The sequence below is a fragment of the Loxodonta africana genome, chromosome 3 (genome assembly GCF_030014295.1).
Source record: "Loxodonta africana isolate mLoxAfr1 chromosome 3, mLoxAfr1.hap2, whole genome shotgun sequence".
Lineage (NCBI taxonomy): Eukaryota > Metazoa > Chordata > Mammalia > Proboscidea > Elephantidae > Loxodonta > Loxodonta africana.
The window spans coordinates 62,786,039-62,807,813 of record NC_087344.1 but is presented as its reverse complement, the minus strand read 5'-3'; positions in this window follow the sequence as shown (position 1 = coordinate 62,807,813).

The following is a 21,775-nucleotide window of genomic DNA, read 5'->3' as shown; positions in this document are numbered from 1 at the left end:
CACTTTACCAAAAAGAATTGGTCAATGTTCAATCATTTCAGGAGGTAGCATGTGATCAAGAACAGATCGTACTGAAGGAAGAAGTCCAAGATGCATTGAAGACTTTGGTGAAAAACAAGGCTCCAGGATTTGATATAATACCAACTGAGATGTTATAACAAAAGAATGCAGCGCTGGAAGTGCACGCTGGTCACACCAAGAAATTTGAAGGACAGCTACCTGGCCATCTGACAGGAAGAGATCCATATTTATGCCTATTCCAAAGAAAAATGATCTAACCGAATGTGGAAATTATTGAACAACATCATTAACATCACCACAAGTAAAATTTTGCTGAAGATCGTTCAAAAGTGGTTGCAGAAGTACATCGACAGGCAACTGCCAGAAATTCAAGCCAGGTTCAGAAGATGACGTAGAATGAGGGACATCATTTCTGACGTCAGATGGATCCTGGGTGAAAGCAGAGAATACCAGAAGGATGTTTACCTGTATTTTATTGACTATGTAAAGGCATTTGACTGAATGGATCATAACAAATTATGGATAATATTATGAAGAATGAGAATTCCAGAACACTTAATTATGCTCATGAGGAACCTGTACATGGATCAAGAGGCAGTTGTTTGAACAGAACATGGGATGCATGTTTTAAAGTCAGGAAAGGTGTGCATCATGGTTGTATCCTTTCAGCTTACTTATTCAATCTATATGCTGAGCAAATAATGTGAGAAGCTGGACTATTTGAAGAAGAATGGGGCATCATTAACAACCTGCATTATGCAAAGGACAGAACCTTGCTTTCTGAAAGTGAAGTACTTACAGATGATGATCAAAGACCACAGGCTTCAGTATGGATTACACCTCAACATAAAGAAAACCAAAATCCTCACAACTGGACCAACAGGCAACATCATGATAAACAGGGAAAAGATTGAAGTTAAGAATTTCATTTTTCTTGAATCCACAATCAATGCCCATGGAAGCAGCAGTCAAGAAATCAAATGATGGGGCGGAGCCAAGATGGCAAAATAGTCGCTTCTGGCGAGCCCTCTTTACAACGAAGACCCAAAAAAACAAGTGAAACAAGTATATTTGTGACAAGCTGGGAGCCCTGAGCTTCAAAGGGAAGCTTAGAAACGACATGAGGGGCAGGGGAAGGAACAGACTGTTCAGAAGTGGAGAGGAGTTACTGGACCTGAATCGCGGGGAGCCCTCAGGCACTATTCCCGGAGTGGCGGCAGCGGCGGGCTGGTACTAGCATTCGGCTGCAATTTCCTCAGAGAGAAGCAGCCAGCCGCACAGCCCACTCACACCTCTGGAACCTGAGGAGAACTGTGCTCTCTGCAAGAGCTAAGTACTTGCGTATATTTTAATGCGCCCCCCCACACCCGCAAACCGGCTTCAGTGGCTGAATTCCCTGGGCCTGAGATAGGCCCTGTTGAGCACCTAGAGCCATCCTCCCGGTCTTGGGGAAGGAAAAAATTTGCATTTGGGGGAAAAGAAAATTTGCTAGCTCCACTAACCTGGGAAGCTCAGGACAGAAGTAGCTCCTGTCCAGGCATAAACCGTCCGTGGACTTTGAGCACCTTTCCTTTCTGCATGGACCTGTGTGGGCCTACATTTCAGGAAAATAGGCCCTTGTTGGCAGACTCCAACCATTTCAGCTGTGTGGTGGAGAGGTGGATGTTTGATGTTTGACATTGCTTTGCCTAGTAAACAAAGTCCCCACCTACCCACATCAGAGACCTAAGGACTGATAGCTCCACTCAGGTCACCCAGCCACCCGCGACAGGGGTTCAAAGATAACTGGTACCTCCCAGCCCTCACAACCAAAAACTTTGGGTGCCCATGGTCCGTCTGCAGAACTCAACCACCTGCACGCTCTAGGGAACAAGGATGTGCCTTCCTCAGAGACACTCAGGGATCGGTTCTCAGCCCCCTGCCTTGTTCAGAGTGTGACCCCCTGCTGCAATCAGATACCGATATATACACCAATCACCCCTGCACCTCTAAGACTGTAGGACAGAGCCTGTACCACACACTTGATGATCAGCTACCTGGACACCTGAGCTGAATTCATACAAGAAAACTGAATGGACTCCTAGGCTGATATACCTGATAACAGCTCTAGCCATCTGGGGACAGGACATCAGAGCTCCAAAGGTGAAAATAATCAGGCTTGCTCACTCAAGCAACCCATAGGGGTATACCAAAACAAAACAAAGCAAGAAGCTACAACACAGTAAGCAAGTATAAACTAATACAATAACTTATAGATGGCTCAGAGACAACAGTCAATATCAAGTCACATAAAGAAACAGACCATGATCACCTCAACAGGCTCTCAAAACAAAGAACCCAGGGATCTTCTAGATGAAAGTGCATTCCTGGAATTACCAGATGCAGAATACAAAAGTTTAATATACAGAACCCTTCAAGACATCAGGAAGGAAATGAGACAATACCCAGAACAAGCCAAGGAACACACAGATAAAGCAATTAAAGAAATTAGAAAGATTATTCAGGAACATAATGAAAAGTTTAATAAGCTGGGAAAGTCCATAGACAGGAAGCAATCAGAAATTCGGAAGATTAACGATAAAATTACAGAAGTAGACAACTCAATAGAAAGTCAGAGGAGCAGAATTGAGCAAGTAGAAGCTAGAATTTTGGAACTTGAAGATAAATCACTTGGCACTAATGTATTTGAAGACAAATCAGATAAAAGAATTTTAAAAAATGAAGAAACCTTAAGAATCATGTGAGACTCTATCAAGAGAAATAACCTACGAGTGATTGGAGTACCAGAACAGGGAGGGATAACAGAAAATACAGAGAGCATTGTTGAAGATTTTTTGGCAGAAAACTTCCCTGATATCGTGAAAGATGAGAAGATATCTATCCAAGATGCTCATCAAACTCCACATAAGGTAGGTCTGAAAGAAAGTCACCAGGACATATTATTATCAAACTTGCCAAAACCAAAGACAAAGAGAGAATTGTAAGAGCAGTGAGGGATAAACAAAAAGTCACCTACAAAGGAGAGCCAATAAGAATAAGCTCGGACTACTCAGCAGAAACCATGCAGGCAAGAAGGCAATGGGGTGACCACCACCGGGGCGACATATTTTAAAAATTGAAGGAAAAAAATTGCCTGCCAAGAATCATATATCCAGCAAAACTGTCTCTTAAATATGAAGGTGAAACTAAGACATTTCCAGATAAACACAAGTTCAGGGAATTCGTAAAAGCCAAACTAAAACTACAAGAAATACTAAAGGGAGTTCTTTGGTTAGAAAATCAATAATATCAGGTATCAAACCAAGACTAGAACACTGGGCAGAGCAACCAGAAGTCAACCCGGACAGGGAAATCCAAAAAAAAAAAAAACAAAGCAAGATTATAAAAAAAAAAAAAAGCTCAAAACAAGGTAACAGTGATTTTATTATATAAAAGAAGACAACATTAGAATAATAAAGAGGGACTAAGAAATGTAATCATACACCTTCCATATGGAGAGGAAGATACAGCGATACAAAGAAATAAATGTTAGGTTTAAATTTAGAAAAACAGGGGTAAATAATAAGGTAACCACAAAGGAGACAAACTCTCCTACTCATCAAAATAAAATACAAGAAAAAAATAGAGACTCAGCAGAAACAAAATCAACAACAACAAATATGAGAAAAGGACAATATATAAAGATAATCTACTCAGCACATAAACTTAAGTGGGAGAAAGATACTGTCAACAACACACAAAAAAAGGCATCAAAATGATAGCACTAAATTCATGTCTATCCGTAATTACCCTGAATGTAAATGGACTAAATGCACCAATAAAGAGACAGATTGTGGCAGAATGGATTAAAAAACAAGGTCTGTCTATATGCTGCCTACAAGAGACACACCTTAGACTTAGAGACACAAACAAACAAAAACTCGAAGGATGGAAAAATATATATCAAGCAAACAACAATCAAAAAAGAGCAGGAGTGGCAATATTAATTTCTGACAGAATAGACTTTAAAGTTAAATCCATCATAAAGGATAACGAAGGACACTATATAATGACTAAAGGGACAATACACCAAGAAGATATAACCGTATTAAATATTTATGCACCCAATGACAGGGCTGCAAGATACATAAAACAAACTCTATCAGCATTGAAAAGTGAGATAGACAGCTCCACAATAATAGTAGCAGACTTCAACACACGACTTTCGGCGAAGGACAGGACATCCAGAAAGAAGCTCAATAAAGACACAGAAGATCTAAATGTCACAATCAACCAACTTGACCTCACAGACATATACAGAACAGTCCACCCAACAGCAACCAAGTATACTTTCCTTTCTAGTGCACACGGGACAGTCTGCAGAATAGACCAAATAAATAGGTCACAAAGCAAGCCTTAGCAGAGTCTGAAACATTGAAATATTACAAAGCATCTTCTCTGACCATAAGGCCATAAAAGTGGAAATCAATAACAGGAAAAGCAGGGAAAAGAAATCAAACACTTGGAAACTGAACAATACTCTGCTCAGAAAGGACTGGATTACAGAAGACATAAAGGATGGAATAAAGAAATTCATAGAATCCAATGAGAATGAAAACACTTCCTATCAGAACATTTGGGACACAGCAAAAGTGGTGCTCAGAGGCCAATTTATATCAATTAATGCACACATCCAAAAAGAAGAAAGGGCCAAAATAAAAGAATTATCCCTACGACTTGAACAAATAGAAAGAGAGCAACAAAAGAAATCCACAGGCACCAGAAGAAAACAAATAATAAAAATTAGGGCTGAACTAAATGAAATTGAAAACAGAAAAACAATTGAAAGAATTAACAAGACCAAAAGCTAGTTTTTTGAAAAATCAACAAAATTGATAAACCACTGGCCAAACTGACAAAAGAAAAACAGGAGAAGAAGCAAATAACACAAATAAGAAATGAGATGGGTGATATTACAACAGACCCAACTGAAACTAAAAGAATCATATCAGATTACTATGAAAAATTGTACTCTAACAAATTTGAAAACCTAGAAGAAATGAATGAATTCCTAGAAACACACTACCTATCTAAACTAACACAAACAGAGGTAGAACAACTAAATAGACCCATAACAAAAGAAGAGATTGTAAAGGTAATCAAAAAACTCCCAACAAAAAAAAGCCCTGGTCCGGACAGCTTCACTGCAGAGTTCTACCAAACTTTCCGAGGAGAGTTAACACCACTACTACTAAAGGTATTTCAGAGCACAGAAAAGGACGGAATACTACCAAACTCATTTTATGAAGCCACTATATCCCTGATACCAAAACCAGGTAAAGACACCACAAAAAAAGAAAATTATAGACCTATATCCCTCGTGAACATAGATGCAAAAATCTTCAACAAAATTCTAGCCAATAGAACTCAACAATATATAAAAAAAATAATCCACCATGACCAAGTGGGATTCATATCAGGTATGCAGGGGTGGTTCAACATTAGAAAAACAATTAATGTAATCCACCACATAAATAAAAAAAAGATAAGAATCACGATTTTATCAATTGATGCGGAAAAGGCATTTGATGAAGTTCAACACCCATTCATGATAAAAACTCTCAGCAAAATAGGAATAGAAGGAAAATTCCTCAACATAATAAAGGGCATTTATACAAAGCCAACAGCCAACATCACCCTAAATGGAGAGAGCCTGAAAGCATTCCCATTGAGATCAGGAACCAGACAAGGATGCCCTTTATCACCGCTCTTATTCAACATTGTGTTGGAAGTCCTAGCCAGAGCAATTAGGCTAGATAAAGGAATAAAGGCATCCAGATTGGCAAGGAAGAAGTCAAAGTATCTCTATTTGCAGATGACATGATCTTATACACAGAAAACTCTAAGGAATCCTCCAGGAAACTGCTGAAACTGATAGAAGAGTTCAGCAGAGTATCAGGATACAAGATAAACATACAAAAATCAGTTGGATTCCTCTACACCAACAAAAAGAACATCAAAGAGGAAATCACCACATCAATGCCATTTACAGTAGCCCCCAAGAAGATAAAATACTTAGGAATAAATCTTACCAGAGGTGTAAAAGACTTATACAAAGATAACTACAGTACACTTCTGCAAGAAACCAAAAGAGACTTACATAAGTGGAAAAACTTACCTTGCTCATGGATAGGAAGACTTAACTTTATAAAATATCTATTCTACCAAAAGCGATCTATACATTTGATGCAATTCTGATCCAAATCCCAACGACATTCTTTAATGAGATGGAGAAACAAATCACCAACTTCATATGGAAGGGAAAGAGGCCCCAGATAAATAAGGCATTACTGAAAAAGAAGAACAAAGTGGGAGGCCTTACTTTACCTGATTTTAGAACCCATTATACTCGATGAGTTTACTGGGATACTGCCACAGTAGTCAAAACAGCCTGGCACAGGTACAACAACAGATATATAGACCAATGGAACAGAATTGAGAATCCAGACATAAATCCATCCACATATGACCAGTTGATATTTGACAAAGGCCCCAAAACAGTGAAATGGGGAAAAGACAGTCTTTTTAACAAATGGTGCTGGCATAACTGGATATCCACCTGCAAAAAAAACACTCAACAAGGCCCATACCTCACTCCATGCACAAAAACGAGCTTGAAATGAATCAAAGGCCTAAATATAAAATCTAAAATGATAAAGATCATGGAAGAAAAAATAGGGACAACGTTAGGAACCCTAATACATAGCATAGACAGTATAGAAAACATTATTAAGAATGCAGAAGAAAAACTAGATAACTGGGAGCTCCTAAAAATCAAACACCTATGCTCAGCCAAAGACTTCACCAAAAGAGTAGAAAGACTACCTACAGACTGGGAAAAAGTTTTTAGCTATGACATTTCCGATCAGAGTCTGATCTCTAAAATCTACATGATACTGCAAAAACTCAACTACAAGAAGACAAACAACCCTATTAAAAAATGGGCAAAAGATATGAATAGACACTTCACTAAAGAAGACATTCAGGTAGCTAACAGATACATGAGGGAATGTTCACGATCATTAGCCATTACAGAAATGCAGATCAAAACTACAATGAGATTTCATTTTACTCCAACAAGGCTGGCATTAATCCAAAAAACACAAAATAATAAATGTTGAAGAGGCTGTGGAGAGATTGGAACACTTCTACACTGCTGGTGGGAATGTCAAATGGTACAACCACTTTGGAAATCAATTTGGTGCTTCCTTAAAAAGCTAGAAATAGAACTACCATACGATCCAGCAATCCCACTCCTCGGAATACATCCTAGAGAAATAAGAGCCTTTACACGAACAGATATATACACACCCATGTTTACTGCAGCACTGTTTACAATAGCAAAAAGATGGAAGCAACCAAGGTGCCCATCAACAGATGAATGGATAAATAAATTATGGTATATTCACACAATGGAATACTACACATCGATAAAGAACAGTGAGGAATCTGTGAAACATTTCATAACATGCAGGAACCTGGAAGGCTTTATGCTAAGTGAAATTAGTCAGTTGCAAAAGGACAAATATTGTATAAGACCACTATTACAAGAGCTTGAGAAATAGTTTAAACTGAGAAGAAAACATTCTTTTGTCGTTACGAGAGGGGGGCGGGTGGAAGGGTGGGAAAGGGGTATTCACTAACTAGCTGGTAGATAAGAACTACTTTAGGTGAAGGGAAAGACAACACGCAATACAGAAGAGGTCAGCAAAACTGGACTAAACTAAAAGCAAAGAAGTTTCCTCAATAAACTGAATGCTTCGAAGGCCAGTGTAGCAGGGGCAGGGGTTTGGGGACCATGATTTCAGGGGACATCTAAGTCAACTGGCATAATAAAATCTATTAAGAAAACATTCTGCATCCCACTTTGAAGAGTGGTGTCTGGGGTCTTAAATGCTAGCAAGCAGCCATCTAAGATGCATCAATTGGTCTCAACCCACGTGGATCAAAGGAGAATGAAGAACACCAAGGACACAATGTAATCACGAGTGCAAGAGACAGAAAGGGCTATATGAACCAGAGACTACATCATCCTGAGACCAGAAGAACTAGATGGTGCCCGGCTACCACTGATGACTGCCCTGACAGGGAACACAACAGAGAACCCCTGAGGAAGGAGGAGAACAGTGGCATGCAGACCCCAAATTCTCATAAAAAGACCAGACTTAATGGTCTGACTGAGACTGGAAGGACCCCGGTGGTCATGGCCCCAGACCTCCTGTTGGCCCAGGACAGGAACCATTCCCAAAGCCAACTCTTCAGACATAGATTGGACTGGACAAAGGGTTGGAGACGGATGCTGGCGAGCAGTGAGCCTCTTGGATCAGGTGGACACTTGAGACTACGTTGGCATCTCCTGCCTGGAGAAGAGATGAGAGGGTGGAGGGGGTTAGAAGCTGTTGAAATGGACAGGAAAAGAGAGAGTGGAGGGAGGGAGCGAGCTGTCTCATTAGGGGGAGAGTAATTGGGAGTATGTAGCCAGGTGTATATAAGTTTTTATGTGAGAGACTGACTTGATTTGTAAATTCTCACTTAAAGCACAATAAAAATTATAAAAAAAAAAAAAAAGAAATCAACTGACTTATTGCATCGGGCAAATCTGCTGCAAAGGTCCTCTTTAAAGTGTTAAAAAGTAAAGATGTCATTTTAAGGACTAAGGTGCACCTGACCCAAGCCATGGTGATTTCAATCACTTCATATGCATGTGAAAGCTGGACAATGAACAAAGAAGACCAAAGAAGCCGCCTTTGAGTTATGGTGTTGGTGAAGAATGTTGAATATACCATGGAGTGCCAAAAGACAGAACAAATGTGTCTTAGAAGAAGTACAATCAGAATGCTCCTTAGAAACAAGAATGGCCAGATTTCATCTCAAGTACTTTGGTCATGTTATCAGGAAGGACCAGTCCCAGAGAAGGTCATCATGCTTGGTAAAATAAAGCATCAGCAAAAAAGAGGAAGACCCTCAATGAAATGGATCGACACAGTGGCTGCAACAATGGGCTCAAGCATAACAACGATCATGAGGATGGTGTAGGAACAAGTAGTGTTTCCTTCTGTTGTATGTAGGGTCGCTATGAGTTGGAACTTTGTTTTCTTTCCCCCCTTATTCCATTATTTATTAAAAAAAAAAAAAAAAACATGAGATGCAAACAGAGCAATGGGTTTCATTTTGTTTCTTTTTTATACCTGTGAATGTAATGTAATTTCCTCCCATTATGCAATCTAATATTATGTTAATGAGGGCATACTAATGTACAGTGTGTCTTAAACCTACTCACATCTGAGATACTAAAAAAAAAAAAAAAAATTAGACAGAGAAGCAAGCACATAAGACAGATGCCACGTGAAGATCATCAAGGACCAAGGAAGCAGCCAAGGAACACCAGGGCTACAGAAACTCTGTAAGAGACAAACATTTTCCCCTATAGCTGACAGAGAAAGAGTGTCTGCCCCTAGAGCTAACACCCTGAATTTGGACTTCTAGCTTCCAGAACTGTGAGAAAACAAATTTCTATCCTTGAAAGCCACCCATTTGCAGTATTTCTGCTACCCCAGCACTAGGAAACTAAGACACCTTGGTATTCACAACAGTTGCATATAGCAGCTGAGCAATGTTTTACAATTGAACGTTTTTTTTATTACTCATCTGTGTATGTGTAAATCTGGATGTACCGTGTGCATCAATTCTTTATATTGGCAATTAAATGGATATCGAACACTGGAATGGCAGAAAGTTATATTTTTTTCTAATTTGTTTTATTTTTTTGTTGTTGTTATTGTTGAGAATGTAGACAGCAGAGCATACGCCAATTCAACAATTTTTACATGTACAATTAAGTAACATTAACTACATTCTTTGAGTTGTACAACCATTCTCGCCCATCTTTTCCTTCCCCATTAACATAAACTCATTGCCCCCTAAGTTTCCTATTTAATCTTTTGAGTTGCTGTTGTCAATTTGATCCCTTATAGATAGGTGTTAAAAGAGCACAGTACTCAAGGTAGACATTCTTTACTAGTTAAGCTAAACTATTGTTTGGTTTTAAGGAGACTTCAGGGGACATTTGGTTTAAGGTTTAAAGATTATCTCAGAGCAATAGCTTCAGGGGTTCATCCAGCCTCCATGACTCCAGAGAGTCTGGAGTCCATGAGAATTTGAAATTCTGTTTTGCATTTTCCCCTTTTTCATCAGGATTTTTCTATGGAATCTTTGATCAAAATGTTCAGTAATGTTAGCAAGGCATCATCCAGTTTTGGTCTCATAGCAAAGGCAGCAGTTATTCATGGAGGCAATTAGTCACACTTTCCATTTCTTCCCCTCATTCCCAACTCTCCTTTTTTTTGTTGCTCCAGGCAAATAGAGACCGATTGTTGTACCTTGGAAGGGTACTCACAAGCTTTTAAGACCCCAGGCACAACACAACAAACTAGGAGGTAGGACAGAGGCACTAAACACAGTATTAAACCAATGAACTGGGATGTCCCATGAAATCATGATCCTAAACACCCAAACCAAGAAATCAAATCCCATGAGGTGTTTGGTTGTACGTAAGCAACTTCAGCTGCTACAATTTTTTTTGTGTGTTATTGTTGTACATATGTCTATCACACAACTTGTGCCATTTCAACTTTTTATAGGTGTAGAACCCATTGACAGCAATTACATTAATCAGCTGTGCAATCCTTCCCTATATCAATGCAATTTTCCCATCACAGCAAACTGAAAGTCAAACCTCCTCTTCCCCCCGCCCCCCGCCCCTTTCTGCTCCTGGTAACCACTAATAAACTTTGGTCCCTATACCTGTTCTTGCCTTTTTATATACCAAAAAAAAAAAAACCCCAAAGACCAAACCTGTTGCTGTTGAGTCCATTTCAACTCATAGTGACCCTACAGGACAGAGTAGAACTGCCCCATAGGGTTTCCAAGGAACAGCTGGTGAATTTGAGCTGCCAACCTTTTGGTTCGCAGTCGAGCTCTTAACCACTACGCTTTGTCTTTTTATTTAAGTGAGGTCTTATATTTTATTGCTGGCTGTGTAGTATTCCCTTGTATGTATGTACCACATTTTATTTAGCCATTCATCCACTGTTGGGCATCTAGGTTGTTTCTACCTTTTGGTTATTGCGAATAGTGCTGCAATGAACACTGGTGTACAAGCACCTATCTGAGTCTCTGCTTTCAAGTCTTTTGGGTTTATACCTAGGAGTGGAATTGCTGGGCTGTATGGTAGTTCTATTTTTAGTTTTTGAGGAACTGCCCCACTGTTTTCCACAATGGCTGTATCATTTTGCATTCCTACCAGCAATGAATTGTTGTTGTTGTTAGCTGCCATCAAGTCAGTTTCGACTCACAGCGACACTATGTACAACAGAATGAAAAACTGCCAGGTCCTGGGCCATACTCACAATCCTTGCTATGTTTCAGCCCATCATTGCAGCCACTGTGTCAATCCATCTGATTGTCTTCCCCTTTTTCAATGACTCTCTTTTTTAGCAGGGATCATGTCCCTCTCCAGGGGCTGATCCCTCCTGATAACAGGTTCAAAGTATGTGAGACGAAGTCTCTCCATCCTCACTTCCAAAGAGCATTCTGGATATTCTTCTTCCGAGACAGATTTGTTGGTTCTTCTGGCAGTCCATGGTATGCTCAATATTCTTTGCCAACACCGTAATTCGAATGCATCTATTCTTATTTGGTCTTTCTTATTCATTGTCCAACTTTCACATGCATCATTGTCCAACTGTCACACGCATATGAGGTGACTGAAAATACCATGGCTTAGGTCAGGCACACCTTAGCCCTCAAAGTGACGTCTTTGCTTTTTAACACTTTAAACAGGTCTTTTGCAGCAGATCCGCCCAATGTAATACATTGTTTGATTTCTTGACTGCTGCTTCCATGGCGTTGACTGTGGATTCAAGTAAAATGAGCCGATGGATAAGGGTTCCAAATTCCCCACAACCTCACCAACACTTGTTATTTTCTGTCTTTTATCTTAGCCATCCTAGTGAGAGTGAAATGGTATCTTACTGTGGTTTTGATTTGCATCTCTCTGATGGCTAATGATGTTGACCATTTTTTCATGTGCTTGGTGGCCACTTGAATGTCCTCTTTGGTGAAATGTTTATTCAAGTCATTTGCCTATTTTTTGATTGGATTGTCTTTTTGTGGTTAAGGGAAAGTTATATTTTTAAAAATGAATAAGATTTTATTACATTTTCAAAAGCAAAATGTCAGTTCTAAATAATTTTGATTTTAAAATTCATATTAATTACATTTTTGCTTTTTACATTTTTGCTTTTGAACATTTTGGAGTAAATCTTGTGACTTTTAAAAAAATATGAAAGATTAAATTTTTTCATATTTATTTTTAGTTTTTTGATTAAAATATAGTTACCTTTTTTGTGTACTTTGAAACAATTACATTTTAGTTGTAATTATTTAGATCAGGGTGTGGAAAATTTTTTCTGTGAGGGCGAGTAAGTGAATATTTTAGGCTTTATGTGCCACTATGGTCTCTGTCTCAACTACTCATCTCTACCACTGCAGCATGAAAGCAGCCAGAGACAATACATAATCAAATGAGTGTGGTTGTATTCCAATAAAACTTTATTTAGATTTTGATGAAATGAAGTCAAGAAAAATATATTCTACATGTCAAGTCCCTTTGGCCAAAAACCACCAGGAACACACCTGTAGTTAAGCAAGTTGGAGTTATTATTTGTTGCAATGAGGGCGAATACACACTATCAGAAATCATGGAGTGTCTCAGTAAGACAGCATTAGAATCTATTATAGGATTTGGGCTGGGTTTGAGGGATTCGGGGGGAGGTCTAAGGAAGCACGGGATTGTTCTATATTGGATGTCAGAAAGCAAGGACAATTCTATGATTGGGAATCTCGATAAATCTCATCTATAGGAAGGGGAAACCAGTACAAGGGTAAAAGTATAATTGATAAGAAGCGGCAGTCATTCATTTTAATCAAGAGAGGGGGGTGTTTGGCATTTTGTGGATGACACAGTGACCTTGTTGTTGTATGTGTTTATACAAAATTATGAAGTGGCCTTATTTTGTCTCATTTTATCACAGTCTCAGAGTAACCTTGTCTGAGACTGGTATTCTGTGAGCTCATTATGTTCAACAGGAGAATAGCCTAACCTCATTGTGGGTGCTAGATTGGCCTCCTAATGTCAGGGGGTTGATCTTTTTTTTTTCTCATAGGGAGTAAATATATAAGTTATTAATTGTGTACATATTATCTTTATTCCTCATCCAAATTAAGTTCGGTCATTTGATAGACTTTCTGTCATACAAAACTATAGATCTACGCTTGTTTTTATCTTGTCATTATAAAGGCACATTAGTTAAGGTCTGAGGAGGGAATGTATCTTTTTTAATAGTTTGGTGCCTTGATTTATAGTTTTAAAGTATTTATGAGTCTCCATTTGTATCTTTGCCCCAGGCACTGCAAATGGGAGTGGTAGGTCTGCTTGCTTCTCCCTAATCAAACTCAAGGGACATGACTACCCTTGCATCCAAATTCACCATCCAAGCTCAGAAACCAAACAAATTCACACAGTGAGGGACATTTAAGATACCTCCAGAATTCAAGCACTTTTCACACCCCTATTGCCAATACTCTGGTCCAAGCCATCAGTCTTAATTTCTCACTTGGCGTGGTAGCTTTGTATCTCACCAACTTAAATAAGCTGGAACTGTGTTTCCCAGAATTCCCTTTCCTGAGTGACTCTGGATGAGGATTGGCCACAGGAGAAGATTTGCATAGGATTTGGGAGGTGGAAGTGAAGCTGTGGCCTTGCTTACATTTGGAAGGGCAGCGTGGAGCCAGGTGCTGCTGCAGCTCATGCATGTCTTTGTTGATCTGCTGGCTCCCCTTGTTGATCTGCTGGCTCCCCTTGTTGACGTCAGGCAGCAGTTGGTCCCACAGCTCCTCCAGCTCACCCTGGATCTCTGCCTTCAGCTTTTCCAACTCCTGAGTTAGGTGCATGTTTACTAAGGGAATCAGATTCTCCTGCAAGTCATTCATGTCTTTGAAGTGGGAAGCTTGGAGGTGGTGAAAGACTGATGCAGGCTTCAGTTTGTCCTTATGGGTTCCAATTTGAACTTCCCCTTTCCCACTTCATGTTATCTTTTTTTCCACTTGCCTGTCCTGCTGACTTTCATTTCAGCACCAAACATACAAGCAAAAGCTGTACATAAACTGTTTAACCAGCACCCATAATTGCATAAGGTCAAACCCCTATAATAAATCCCTTATTTTATATCTCTCCTAGTGGTCTGATTCTGTGATAGAACACTCACTGATACACCTGGGTTATTGCAATTGACTCCTAACTAGTCCCTATGCTTCTGCCAGAAAGCGCTCTAAAGACAGCCAGAGTGATCCTGCTAAAACATAAGTCAGACATGTCACATCTCTGCTCAGAATCCTCCAATAGCTTTCCATATTGCTCAGAGTAAATGCCAAAGTCTTTACTCTGACTGTACCAGGCTCAGTTTAGATGTCTCCTGATGGAAGCCCGCAGCAGCTACTATCATTGCTTCACCTCCAAACATTACTGCCTTTATGAATCTCATTGGGAAGAAAGTGCTAGACTTTGGCATGGACCCCATTAAACCTGCTAAAGTGGGAACCACAGCAGCTTGAGCACTCATGTCTGACCCAAGTGGATCTATGGAATCTGTGGGTTCCTCAGAAACTGCCCAATGGAACCAGTTTATACAACCCTAAAGTATAGACTGTTAAGACCTTGTAGGCAGCCATGAAATTGGATGATAAAAAGTTGCTGACAGAAAAATTCCTTAGCCTTCCTTCCCACTATGGACTATTCCAAGACAAGTGGTTCCATATGATCTCTTTGAAGAGATCTCATGTGTCTGAGAAACTGGTTCTGATTCTTGTGGGGCTATGTTCAGCTCAGTAATGTACCACCTTGTATTTTTTTCCCTTCTCTGCTTCACTCCTCTTTTCCCCTCATTTTTACTTCCTTAGAATTGCAACCCCCAAGGAAATATTAGCACTCAACCTTTCACCTAAGCTGTGTTTTCTAGGGAGCATAGGCTGACATTTAGTATCAAAAGAGGTCCTAGAAAACAGATAGATCTTCAAAGTGTGATTTTGTGGTTAGATTTCCCACCCGTATGAAGGCAATAGGGACCTCATTGCTGGTGATAAGTGAAGCTGTAATAGCCTTGGCCTGCAGTTGGTGTTGCAATTATTAAAGCTTTCACTTATGATGCAGAAAAACTATGTGGAAAATCAGATCTAGTATCAAATTATAAGAGGCAGAACCGCAAAGGACTCTAAATGCACAGCATCAGTAGGTCTCCTATGTTGAAGTCAAGACCCCGATGAGAAAAGACTAGGATCCTGAGACCCTGGATAGAGCTATTGGGGTGGAGAAACCTAAGAATCTTTACCTCGCAAATTCTTCTGAGCCCTCCTGGGTGGTAGATGCAGCCTCTTCCCTCTTGCCAGAGGAAAATAGCTTACTGTCTCATTGAGACTATGCAATGGTTTCTCGTTAAATGGGTGCCTCATAACATTTGTTCTCCTGAAGACCTACTTTCTTCATCCTTCATTGCCTTTAGGTAGGTAACAAGGGTAATTTCCTAGCAAATCATAAGTGAGGAAGTTTAAGCCCTGCAATTCCAAAGGATTTGCAAGACCTGGATAATACATGTAGGAATGATCTTGGGGGTTTTAGACATGGCAGTGAGAAGGGGAAAGGGTCAGGCAGGGCAGAATATAAGACTGGCTAGTGGAGAATACATTGACATGAAGTACTGTCTAATGTCAGGATTTAATGTTCAGGCAAGGACACCTGGAGCTGGCCTCTGGTAGATAGTTTCTAAAGATGGTCACCACCAATTCTTTCCTTCCTTCTATGTACATGCCACTGCTCACATCAAGAGATGGAGCCTATTTTCCCCCTCTCCTGGAATCTAAACTGGCCTGTGACTTGCCTTAACCAACAGAATGTGGTAGAAGCACCACTGTTCCATTTCCGGACTTAGTCTTTAAGAGGACTGGCAGCTTCCGTTTCCTCCCTTTTGGAAGCCAAACATGATGTAAGAAATCCAACTCCACTGTGAGATCACCATATGGTGAGAAAGTGCAAGCTAGTCATGTGGGGACACTACACTGAGAAAGACAGACGCTGACCAATCCCCAGGTGTTCCATCCATCCATCCCAACTGAGGTACCATTTGTGGAATTGAAAAAGATATCTTGGACATTTCAGTTCCTGCAAACACCACATGAAGTAGATGATGCCCAACTGAGCCTAATTCAGACAGGATTGTGAGAAATAATAAATTGCTTTTGTTTTAACTTTTAAGTTTTGGGTAGTTTGTTATTCAGCAATAGATAGTTGAAACATGGTCTTAATAGTTTACAAGAACGGCTTCCTTCAATTGGCAAAATAAAATCTATTAAGAAAACATTCTGCATCCCACTTTGAAGAGTGGTGTCTGGGGTCTTAAATGCTAGCAAGCAGCCATCTAAGATGCATCAATTGTCTCAACCCACATGGATCAAAGGAGAATGAAGAACACCAAGGACACAAGGTAATTACGACCCCAAGAGACCGAAAGGGCTACATGAACTAGAAACTACATCATCCTGAGACCAGAAGAACTAGATGGTGCCCGGCCACAACCAATGACTGCCCTGACAAGGAACACAACAGAGAACCCCTGAGGAAGCAGGAGAACAGTGGGATGCAGACCCCAAATTCTCATAAAAAGACCAGACTTAATGGTCGACTGAGACTAGAAGGACCTCAGAAGTCTTGGTCCCCAAACCTTCTCTTGGCCCAGGACAGGAACCATTCCCGAAGCCAACTCCTCAGACATGGATTGGACTGGACGATGGGTTGGAGAGAAATGCTGATGAGGAGTGAGCTACTTGCATCAGGTGGACACTTGAGACTATGTTGGCATCTCCTGTCTGGAGGGGAGAAGCTGGCAAAATGGGCACAAAAGAGAAACTGGAAGAAGGGGGCGAGCTGTCTCATTAGGGGGAGAGTAATTGGGAGAATGTAGTAAGGTGTATATAAGTTTATATGTGAGAGACGGACTTGATTTGTAAACTTTCACTTAAAGCACAATAAAAAGTATTAAAAAAAAAAAGAAAGAATGGCTTCTTAAAGTCTGGACAGGATAATGGCCTATAATAAGAGAAGTCAAGATGCTGGAACCTTCATGGTATAGTATTTGAGAAGAGGCCAGAAAGCTCATTGAAGCACAAATATAAGACCTAAGAACTCAGCACCTGACTATGATCTCTAGCGGGGCCTGGAGGAAACTCGCTGATAAAGAGCACACCAGTATCTTTAAGAAGCTAGTGATGTCTGTCTTACATAGGCTGGGAATAGCATAAGAGATGCTGCCATGGAACTGAGGTCCTAATATCAATAGTAATGTTGAGATTGCAGAATGGCAGAAGTAGCATCCAAAGGCAAGTGAATATAATTACTGCCATGTGCAGCAAGGCCTGAGTGGAAAAAGGATGCCTTGACTGGAGGGGTCTATGGCTAATTGATCATAAGTATAGGATGATGAAGAGCTGATGGAGTGAGCCTCAATTTTTATTAAAAAAAAAATTCAAGAGCTGATAAGCAGAAGACTGCCATTAGCTGCCACAATGGAAAATCACAGTCCTTCATCCAGATGCTAGATCACAGAACCAGACCTCCTTGACTAAGGAGAGGCCATGTCCTAATAAGCAAAGATTCTGCCATGACCCTACAATTATGTATAGTAAATATTTCTCCAATACTTTCCCAAGGGGATCTGCTGCTATTTGCAAGGGAAACTAATTTTGCAAGGGTAACTATATGCTCAAAAAAGGAAAATACTCAGAATTTTCAAAGATTGTTAAAGATATAGAGTCTGAATCGACATGGAAATTCACAAGACAAAAAACACCATCATAGTTTTCTGGTTAGAGGAGGGGCTAAAGGAGGCCTGCTGATAAATGGAGTTTGGTTCAAGTCCAATAGGTTCCATAGAAGCTGACAGAATCCTCTCATTGGTTCCATGACCTGTGGAGTGAAGGCTACTATGACAGGAAGAGCCAAGTGGAAATTCTTAAAACTGACCTGCAGTTTATTTCTGATTTAATATTTTGGTCCAAGTTGTGTTCCTCATCATATGCCCATTCAATTCACCTATCTGGCCTCTGGGAAAACAGATGCATCATGGTGGATGATGGATGAACTACTGTAAACTTACCCATGTGATAGCCCCGACCAGAGCTACTCTACTGGTGTGGTATCTTTACCGGCACTTGGCGTATGGCTATTGATTTGGCAAATGCTCTCTTTGCAATACCCATCAGAACAGATGATCGAAGGCAGTTTGCTTTTAGCACCTTCACTTTCTCTCCTGCAGGGATTTAACATTCCAGCTCTCTGTTGTAACGTAGTCTAAAGGGACTTGATGGCCTTGAAATTCCACTGAACATTATGCTGATCCACTATACTGATGACATCATACTAACTGGATATGAACAGGAAGTGATAAAGGAGCAATAGTTAAGTGCTCAGCTGCTAATCGAATGGTTGGTGGTTGAAATCAACCCAGAGGCTCCGCAGGAGAAGAGACTGGGCAATCTGCTCCTATAAAGATGACAGCCTAGGAAACCCTATGGGGCAGTTCTGCTCTGTCATATAGGGTCAGTATGAGTTGAAATTGGCTCAAAGGCATAAAACAACAACAGGAAGATAAGTACCATGTTTGCCAGAGAATGGAAGACAAATTACATGAGGATTCAGGGTCCTGTCACCTTGGTAACATTTTTAGGAGTTCAGTGGTTTGGGGCATGCCAGGACAAGCCATCTCACCTCACATATTGTATCACTTAGAAAAAGACATAGTACTTGGTGGACTTCTTTGGATTTTGGAGACAGAATATACACATTTGGAAATATGTCTCCAATCCTTTATTGGGTGGTCTGGATGGCTGCCAATTGTGAGTCAGGTCCAGGACAAGAGAGGGCTATACAGGAGGTTTAGGCCACAAAACAAGCTATACTACCACTTTGGATTAAATGATCCAGCAGGTTCAATGTTGGAGGTATCTGCAGTAGGTAAAGATGCTATACTGAGTCTCTGAAAGCCAAAATGAGAGAGTGGCAGTGAGGATCCCTAGGATTTTAGAGTAAGGCCGTGCTCACCATGATCTATTTGAAGAAAAGGTCCTGATGTGTCAATAGGTACCAGTAGTGATTAAGTATCTGACCACTGGACACCAAGCAGCTGTATATCTTAAGATGCGTATTAGCAGACAGGCACAATAGCAATCCAATCTGTGATAGAAATGGTACATTCAAGGCTGAACTCAAAAGGGTCCAGAAGACATGAGTCAATTAAATGAACAGGCAGCCAGACTACCACGGCATCTAACCCTGTTGACCTGACACCTCTCCTTTGTCTCATACCCATGGCCTCATGAAGGGTTCCCTGCAAACAACTGATGAAGGAGAAAAGGAGTCAGATCCAATTTACAGATAGTTCAGTATGATATTTTGGTACCAGCTAGAAATGGACCACTCTATTACAGCCCATTTGGGGGTAGCCCTGAAGGACAAGGATGATCCTTCCAGGGGGCAGCACTATGAGCAGTATTCTTTGTCATCCCATTTGCATGGAGGAAGCAATGGGCTGAGATATGGATATACACTCATTTTTATTAAGCGGCAAATGGTTTGGCTAGTTGGTCAAGGAGAAGCATGTCTGTGGACCTATAGGAGTGGGAGAGAGCCCTGGCGGCACAGTAGTTAAGCACTCAGCTGTTAACCTAAAGGTCAATGGTTCAAGCCCACCAGTCACCCCGTGGGAAAAAAATATGACAGTCTGCTTCCATAAGGACTACAGCCTTAGAAACCCTATGGGGCAGTTCTACTCTTCCTGTAGGGTGCCTGTGAGTTAGAATTGATTCAATGGCAATGAGTATAGGAGTGGGCACAAAGCATGCTGATTAATGCTCACTGGAGACCATCCACTGTAAAGGAGGCTCTACAGGCAGATGGTCAGGATGTCACATCCTGTGGATGTCAGCCAGCCTCTATATTTAGCCAGCCTTATTCGCTGAAACTGAAGAGCACTTGCAGCACTTACTGATGAAGATCAAAGACCACAGCCTTCAGCAGGGATTACACCTCAACATAAAGAAAACAAAAATCCTCACAACTGGACCAAAGAGCAACATCATGATAAACGGAGAAAAGATTGAAGTTGTCAAGGATTTCATTTTACTTGGATCCACAATCAACGTTCAATCATACAACATATTGCACTGGGCAAATCTGTTGCAAAAGACCTCTTTGAAGTGTTAAAAAGCAAAGATGTCATTTTAAGGACAAATACATGCACCTGACCCAAGCCATGGTGTTTTCAATCACCTCATATGCGTGCAAACATTGGGCGATGAATGAGGAAGACAAAAGAAAAACTGCTGCCTTTGAATTATGGTGTTGGCCAAGAATGTTGAATATACCATGGACTGCCAAAAGAGCAAACAGACCTGTCTTGGAGGAGGTGCAGCCAGAGTGCTAATTAGAAGCGAGGTTGGCGAGATTTCATCTCACATACTTTGGATGTGTTATCAGGAGGGATCAGTCCTGGAGCAGGATATCACGCTTCACAAAGTAGATGGTCACCAAAAAAGAGGAAGATCCTCAATGAGATGGATTGACACAGTGGCTGCATAACAACGATCATAAGGACCGCACAAGACCAGACAGTGTTTCACTCTGTTGTACACAGGGTAGCTATGAGTCGGAATCGACTCCACAGCACCTAAGAACAATTGTTTTGCAAAGGAACCCTAGTGGCGAAATGGTTAAGGGCTCTGCTGCCAACCAAAAATTTGACAGTTTGAACCCACCAGCTGCTCTGCAGAATAAACCTAGCGACCTGCTCCCGTAAAGATTTATAGCCTAGGAAACTCTGTAGAGAAGTTCTACTCTGTCCTACAGGGTCACTGTAAGTTGGAATTGACTTGATGGCACACAACAACAAAACATTGCTTTGCAACTGACCTGTAAATGAGTGGCCATGGTAGCAAGAATGAAGTCTATCAATGGGTCCAACAACTTCGGCTCCCTCTACAAGGCTGACCTAGCAACAACCAACAAATAGCCAATCTGCCAGCAGAAGGCAGCAACACAGCAATATTACTCAGGTAGAACAGTCAACCCCCTGGTGGCAGGTTAATTACAACAGACCCCTTCCAGTTGAAAAGGCAATTTACGGGAATTGCTGTGTACTCCAAATACAGGTTGCACTTCTTATCCATAGTGCCTCTGCAAGCATCACTACCCAAAGGCTTAAACAATGATCAATCCACTAAGACCAAAAAAAAAAAAAAAAAAACATTGCCTTCAAGGCCATTCCGACTCATATCTAGGGTACCATCTAGGGCAAGGGGACCCATGTTATAGCAAAGGATATGTGACAATGGCCTCGTGAGCATGGGGTTCACTAGTCTTTTTATAAGCCTATACCCAGAAGCAGCCATCCGGGGGGAACAATGGAATAGAATGACTACATTTCTAAAGCTTTAATCTCCTCAACTGCAAAATGGGGATTCTAAACAGTAAATGGTACTTCACAAGGCTGCTGTGGGATTGGAGACAGACAATGTACATAGAGCACTTTGCCCAAGTCCTGGCATGCAGCAC